Below are 8,454 nucleotides of genomic sequence, written 5' to 3' on the forward strand. Positions count from 1 at the left end.
GCTGCTGGTGCCAAGAGTGTTGACCGTGGAGCCGAGCAAACTGAAGCTGTGAACAATCTCAATCTCTTCGCCATCCATCCTGATGCTACCAATTGGTCCGCTGGTGAGAATCTTTGTTTTCTTGGCATTGAGCCTCAGTCCATAGTGAAGGCTGCAGTCCTTGACCCTCTGCAGCAAGTGCATGGGGTCCTCCTCAGTTTCAGCAAACAGGGCTGTGTCATCTGCATAGCGCAGATTGTTAATAGATCTTCCACCAATCCTGACGCCACACTTCTCCTCATAGAGCCCAGCCTCTCGGGTACTCTGTTCTGCATACAGCTTGAAAAGGTATGGAGATAGGACACATCCCTGGCATACACCCTTCCCAATTTTGAACCATTCAGTGTTACAGTGCTCTGTTCTGGCACGCCCACAGGTACAAAGCCCCAAGGCGGAGCCAAAATAGGTTGGGAGCGCACAGGGGAGACTGAGGGACACAGCGCTGGGCAGAACTGGGAGCCTGGAAGCCGCGGTCAGAAGTTGAGGCCAGGCAATAGAGAAGCGACTCTCGGCAATAGCTTCTGACACAGCCACAGGTACAAAGAGAAGGTATGTATTATTATTTTAGGTAGAGTCAGGTAGACTACGACACCAGTTATCCTTTGAATAGCAGATATGTACTATGCCATTCTCAACATATCAATACTTGATTGAGCCCAGTGTTACAGTAAGTGTGTCAGTTCACCTAGTTTAGGGGTCTTCCTCTCCTTCTCTGACTCTCCACCTTTCCAAACATGCTGTCTTTTTGTAAAGACTGGCCCCTCCTGATAATAGGCCCAATGCTTGTGAGATGAGGTTTCCCATCCTTAGCTCTAAGGAGCACTATGATTACCCTTCCTCCAAGATATGTTTGATTTTTTTTTTCTCTCTTTTTTCTTTTGGAAGTCCATGGGAAATTCAGCATGCTTCTTTAATATTACAATTCAAAGGCATCAATTCTCCTATCATCGGTATTCATTGTCCAACTTTTAGATGCTTAACGAGTAATTGACAAGATCAAGGATTGGTACATTCACAGAATTAAATACTATGCAGCACACAGGGGCAATGATTCTGTAAATTACTACCTAATATGGGAGGGACTGGAGAGCATTATGCTGAGTGAACTAACTTAGTCTCATAAAGACAAATACTGTATAAAGTCATTATTGTAAAATGAGTACAAGGATCCAAGGAGGAGAGGGGGCTGCTTAATCATAGGATCACACAATTTGATGGGCAGAGGGAGGAGTGTGTAAAGTAAAGGGGAAAGATCCAGTGTGAAAAACAATGTGTATGAACTTTGTAAATAAACCAGCATAAAATTGAAAAAAAATTAAAAAGAAAAGGTCAAGGATTGGATCAGGTGCACCTTCATCTTTGAACTGATGTTGTTCCTCCTTGGAATTTTGGAGAATCCCTTGACAATATATTTTCCATCATTCCATATCCTAATTTTCCAGGTTAAAAAGAAGTTTTAATAATTTTGTTTTTAATTAGTTTTCATTTATTCATACACATTTTTGTTTTCTAACACTGCTTGTAATTGATAGTTGCCATTTACTACAACATCTCCCAATCCTCCACTCTACCCTGCCTTTCCTTCACCCTGCCCAGCCATATGCTAGTTCCTCCCCTTTTCTACCTCCTCTCCCATCCCTGTTAATCTTTCATGGTTGTTTCTATCTGTAAGCATTTCCTTAGTTATTTTAGTATATTGTTTTAAATAATTCACTAGTATTCTCAGTTCCTCCATGTCTTCCTTCCATCAGCAGTAGGAACAAGTAACACAGTGTCCTCTTCTGGGGTTCTAAGAATAAAATAGCAAGGAAGAGAAAAAAAGAAATCATTGAATGGGGCAAGTAGTTTACCTGTTTGACAACTAGAAATTTGGAGATTTGAGACACCGTAGAAGAAAGGCCTAGACACCTGTTTCTGAAGAAATCTGTCACCAATAACTATGTCACACACATAATAGCTATCTAAGATAAGGTAAGTATGGCCTGTGACCTGAATATCAATTATGAGGCATCATTGAGCAGTTTCTAACTATAAGAAAGAAAAAGATGTGCATCTTCTCTTCAAAAGTTACAAGATGGTGTTAAAGCTGAAATAAAAACCCTTTTCTGAAAAGTACTAACGGAAACTTCCTTGTCCTTGTACTCTCCTTGTGAACCAGCCACTGCCAGTTCCTAGTGCACTATCGTACTCTGAAACAAGACATTTCAAATTTCCTCAAGTAGCTTCCTCCTTTCAAGCTCCCTCTTTTCAAGCACAGTTCAAATTAACAAACTGGGAAGGAACAAGATTGCAATATCAAATCCTTGACCAATAAGAGAATGCATAGCGTTAACTTTTGCGTTTGGAATAAAAACCCAAGCTGATTGCTGGTGTTCTTGTTGATCAGACTAAAGTCTACCCAAGCAGCCTTTTGCAGAAGTAAAATGCTTTGTTGAGATCTTTGTTCAGTTATTTCTCTGTTTTAACATCAAACCATGTTTCTAATATAACGTAACACCCTTTCTTAAGCATTTGAGGCTTCCAGAGACCTATCTGGCTGGGGGCTGGCTGGCATTGGGATATATCACTTTCCAAAGCTTGCTGAAATGTTGCTGCTAGCAATGTGTCTTTATCTTTAAGTGGAGGGAGGGGTACAACTTAGAGACTGGCTTGGGCACTCATTACTCACATTACAACCCTGCACACACAGTGTTACCATTACTTGGAGAACAACTGGTTTTAGAAGCAAATGGAAGTGGATTTGTTTTACTTCTGTAATTATTATTTTTTTTTAAATTTAGCAAAACAAGTGAAAACGATTTATTAAGGTAATACAGTTGAGGTATGGCTGCTGGTGAAAGAGAGGAGATGGGCCATGTAAAAGAGTTAAAGAGAAAAGGGAAGAAAAAAGCAGGAAACACTGCTGGAAAATCAAAGATAGAGCTGAAACTTTTGGCTTGTTGCCAGGAGAAAAAGACTTCATGGTAACTCTTAAAATGGGTCCTCTCTGTGGTTCCAAACGTGTGCTTCTACCCAAATTCACACACTTTCTCTCTTTAACTTGAGCAAGTACTCAGATGATTAACAACTCAAACTCTAGGATCTCACTGACTTTCAATTTTTGTGTGTTCCTGAATTGGATGCAGTAAGTGGTTGAGGGTTTTTTACAGTCAGTAAGCACCACAAGGCTGACTTTGCTGTGGAAGAAATGGAGGTTTGAACTGAGCTTAAGAAGCTTCCTCAGGAAGTGAGCATTAGTTCTTCTGTAGATGAGGACTGATGAGCCTGAGTCCACAGAAATTGTTTCTCCATGTGAATCCATTGTCTCTTAAAGGAGCAAGCAAGCCCAGGCCCCTGAATGGGCTGATTTGTGGGTGACTGATGTCTAACAGTGCCCTCACTTTTCTATGCACAATGCAGCATCCTATCCCAGAGCAGTTTCACCAGCATGGGCTTCCTTCCCCTTACTATTTCCAGGTGTGTGGCTCTATGCTTGCCATCACTGAATTTTATTCTGTTTCTGAACTCAGCCATTTGCACATGAACATTTTGTGCTCCAGATGATATATAAATCTTGTTCTTGAATTGTTCAAAACAATTTCGAGGTTGTTTTTTAGAAAACACTAATGATGAATATAGACTTTTGAGGGGTTTTTTGTACTCTAGAGAATGAGGGTAAAAAGACCCTTTGTCTTTGCTTGGACTCCTTGAGTGGTGGTGCACATGGTTAAGTACTTACCTACTGAAAGGTTGGTGGATCAAATCCAATGAGGAAAGCCTTGGAAGAAAAACCTGCTGACATACTTAAGAACGATTATTTCTCAAAATCCTGCTGTTCTAATTTGATACATGTGGAGTTGCCATGAGTTGGAATCAACCCAATGTCAACAGGTATGGTTGGTTTTTTATATCTTCTGTACTTTACACTGATTCTGTTGACAATGATTACCAGAGAAATCTCATGAAAGCAGGCCTTGAACCTGTTCTAGTGGTGTCCTGAGATCTCTCCCTGCCCAGTGGTCACCAGAGTGCCCACTTCTGGGGCAGTGGCCCAGCTCTGGCTGTGCCCCAGCTGTCCAGATCTCAGCATCCTTAAATGCATGCCTAGGAGATGCCATATGTGTGAACTAAATTTATAAAACAGAATGTTTAAGAATAAATTTCAAGATGCTATTTTTCAGCAGCCTATGAATCACTTAAACTCATTTGCAAAATAAACTGCTTGCCAAGGGAAACTCGTTTTTGATGGCCACAGAAAAAAATGAAAGTCAAAATACAAGGGCTTTTCCTTCATGATGATAATGAGCTATTCTGCCCAGAGGTTTCAGAATGGCTGGCCATTTAACTTTTAAATGCTCATTTCTGAATAATACAAATATATATCACACACGATACAGTAGAGTCAGGCTCCAGTTTTCCAAGCTGAGCAGTGTTCTATCAAACAATTTGAACTTTATTTTGATCTTTCATTAGAAGTAGTAAAGATTGGATAATAAAAATAAAGATTTTATAGTTATCCTACTCCTTGATTTACTGAAGAGTTGTTTATCTTACAACCTAGTAATAAAAACATGTCTGAAAAACCACTTTCCCGGAATGAATGTTAAGTAAAAGGTTTGGTGTCAACACAAAATGTGCTTGATATGTCCTTAAAGGTATAGGGAATGCATGTGTAATGTCTAGGACTCAGCCTCCAATATATTGCTTTTGTTTTGTCATAGATTAGTGTCATTTGGCGGGGGGGGGCGGGGGTCGTCTCTGTGATGGTCAGTTAAATTCTACCTCCTTAGCTCTCAGCTCAGTTTCTTGTTCTCATACTTTGATCTAGAGAAGGGAACTACAGCGTGCTAATAAAATTTGAAGGTATGTGTGAGTAATCAGCACTCCTTCCTCAGAAGCAAATCCAGTATTAAGGCCATTCCCAAGACCAGAGACCTTTGCAAAGATGTCTTCATTTCTTCAGCTAGTGTCCCAGATTGTGTGGGTGAGTAACCTGGTTGAAGAGCTGGATACCATAGCAATAAACATGAGGGAACTGCTGACCAGTCCAGGACGGATTGTGATAGTCACGGTAGTCAACAGCAGACATGTAAGACTAAAGGAAAAAACTTGGGACCCTAGAAGGCTACCTGCTCATCAATGGAGAACTGTTTAATGACTAAGATGCCCCTGAACCAAGTTGTGGTATTTTTCAATCCCTTCATATGCACCTGAGAGCTGGACAATGAATTAAGATGGCAGAAGAAGAACTGATGCCTTTGAGCTGCGGTGTTGAAGAAGAATACCAAATATCTCATAAGATATTGTGCTAATTAAAAGTACTAAATATGCCAAAAGAACAAAGAAATCTATCTTGGAGAAAGTACAACCAGAGTGCTCTCTAGAGGCCTAGATGATGAAACTGCCTCAAAATACCTTAAGCATGTTTTCATGAGCTGCTAGTCCTTAGAAAAACATAACATACTTGGAAAAGTAGAGGGTGAGTGAAAATAAAGCAGACCCTCAATGAGATACATTGAAACACTGCAGAAATTGTCAAAGGATTTTTATTTAAGGGTATTATATGTTGTACTTGACAACAGCATGAGCAGTTGATCTTTGACACTGGGTTGAAATCTGTTCAATGGTATAATCTCAAACAAATGGTGCTGGAAAACCTTGACATCCATTTTCAGAAAAATAAAATGAGATCCATAAGTCACACCATTTACAAAAACAAATTCAAGATGATTCAAAGAAACACTAAATGAAAACCCCTAAACTAGAAAAATATCAAAGAAAATAGAGAGAAACTTCTCACAATCACACTCATTGCTATTTAGTAGTGTGACCAACTCATCGTTACCCCTCCAGTCAGTTTTCTGAAGCTGAAGATCACTTAGGAAGAGATTGCTCATCTTTCTACCATAAAGTAGTTGGCATATTTGAACCTTTGGGTTGGCAGCACAACTTCCTAGTCACCAGGACACCAGAGCTTCCTAGGGAAAAACATAGGGAACCCAAATGTATGGCACAAATAGACTATTATCTACAAAGGAAATTCTTTTTTGAATCAAAAGACTTCTCAAAAAAAGTAAGATAAGAACCCACAGATTGGGGGGAAACATTTGGGAATGGCACTTTAAAAAAAGTACTAATTTCTAAAATTTATGGAAAACTTTAATATCTAAGTAGAAATTAGATTATCAGTGACTGCAACAATGAACAAGGCAGAGATGGCGACTATGGCTCGGGGTAAGATAGGGTAAGGTCCTATCTATTGATTACAGGTTAACTATAAGCTACTGTATGAGTCAACTTGATGGCACATAACACCAACGACAATTTAGAAATAAGGAGAGAAGAGTCAGGAAGACATTCTGGAAACTAAGAAATACCCTTGGTCATCAGCTATTAGGGAGTGCAAATCAAGTAACGAGGAGTTATCACTCTAGCAGCAATACCAAAATTCAGTAAGACAGAAAATAAAAATACTGACAAAGACATGAAAAAACTGGAGCTGTCATACACTTCTAATAGGACTGTGAATTGGTGCAATTACTGTAGAAGAAATATGGTACTTCCTTAAAAGATTTAGAAATGGAAATACAGCTTTATCCTGCAATCTCACTCTCACAGTAGCTGAAGGCTGTCAATTTGGAACCGACTCACAGCTTTAGCTTAGTGGCTTCTCATAGGCAGTAAATTGCAAGGGAAAAGATTGCCCACCTTTTTCCAGTGCAGCATCTGGTGGATTTGAATGAGCAGAGAGGTACCCCTTTGTGTTAGCATTGCCTCTCCGTATGGTGTTGTTGTTGTTGTTATGTGTCATCGAGTTGTTTGTGACTCATAGTGACCCTATATGTACAAGAGCCCTAAACGCTGTTCTATCCTGTGCCAACCTCACTGTCTCAAACACATTCATTCCCACCACTCCACTCAGAATTGATCCATCTCATCGAGGGGCTTCCTCTCCTGCGCCGTCCTTCCACTCTACCAAACATGATGTTCCTATCCAAGGACGAGTCCCTCCTTGGAACATGCCCAAAGTATGTCAGACAAAGTTTCAGAATCCTTGACTCCAAGGAACATTCTGGCTTCACCCTCTCCAGGACAAACTTGTTTATTCTAGCAGTCCATGGTATATTCAACACTCTTCTCCAGTACCACAACTCAAAGGCATCAATTCTCTTTTTACCATCCCTATTCACTGCCCAACTCTCCAATGCATAGCATGTAATTGCAAAGACTATAGCCTGGATCAGGCACACCTTAGTCTCCATCCTGACGTCGTTACACTTCAGTACTCTTGAGAGGTTCCTCACAGCTAACTTTCCCAATGCAATTCATCTCCTGATTTTCTGGCTTCTGTTACCAAGAGTGTTGACTGTGGAGCCAAGTAAACGAAAACTGTTAACTATCTCAATCTCTTCACCATCCATACTGATGCTGCTAATTGGCCCAGTGGTGAGAATCTTTGTCTTCTTGACATTGCGCTTCAATCCACATAGGAGGCTGCAGTCCTTGACCTTCTGCAGCAAGCACTCAGGTCCTCCTCAGTTTCAGCGAGCAGGGTTGTGTCATCTGTATAACACAGGTTGTTGACGATTCTTCCACCAATCCTGATGCCACATTCCTTGTACAGCTCAGTGTCTTGAATGATCTGTTCTGCATACAGATTGAAAAGGTATAGAGACAAAATACATCCCTGATGGACCCCCTTCTTGATTTTGAACCATCCAGTGTCTCCCTGCTCTGTTCTGATGACTGCCTCTTGGTCCAAGTATAAGTTTCGGATTAGCACGATCAAATGTTCTGGGATTCTCATTCTTCTCAGAGTCAGCCACAGCTTGTTGTGATCCACACAGTCAAAAGCCTTTGCATAGCCAATGAAGCACAGATAGACATTCTTCTGGTATTCTCTGCTTTCTGCCAAGATCGATCTTACATTAGCTATCATATCCCTAGTACCGTGACCTCTTCTAAATCCAGCCTGCACATCTGGCAGTTCTCTGTTGACATATTGTTCCAAATGTTTCTGGATAATTTTCAGCAGAATCTTGCTTGCATGTGATATCAATGATATTGTTCAATAATTTCCACACTCTGTTGGGTCACCTTTCTTTGGAATGGGAACAAATATCGACCTCTTCCAGTCAGTTGGCCAGCTGGCTGTCCTCCAGATTTTCTGGCACAACTTAGTGAGCACATACATGGCAGTGTCTGTTTGTTGAAATAAATCAATTGGTATGCAGTCAACTCCTGGAACCTTGTTTTTGCCAATTCCTTCATAGCAATTTGAACTTCCTCCTTCATCACCATAGGTTCTTGCTCGTATGTTATTTCATGAAATTCCTCTGTGTCAGCCAATTCCTTCTGATACAATGACTCTGTGTACTCCTTCCATCTTCTTTTTATACATCCTGGATCATTCAACATTCTACCCAAACTATCTTT

This window comes from Elephantulus edwardii, unplaced genomic scaffold (genome assembly GCF_000299155.1).
Source record: "Elephantulus edwardii isolate Elephantulus edwardi_28Jun2011 unplaced genomic scaffold, EleEdw1.0 scaffold00097, whole genome shotgun sequence".
Lineage (NCBI taxonomy): Eukaryota > Metazoa > Chordata > Mammalia > Macroscelidea > Macroscelididae > Elephantulus > Elephantulus edwardii.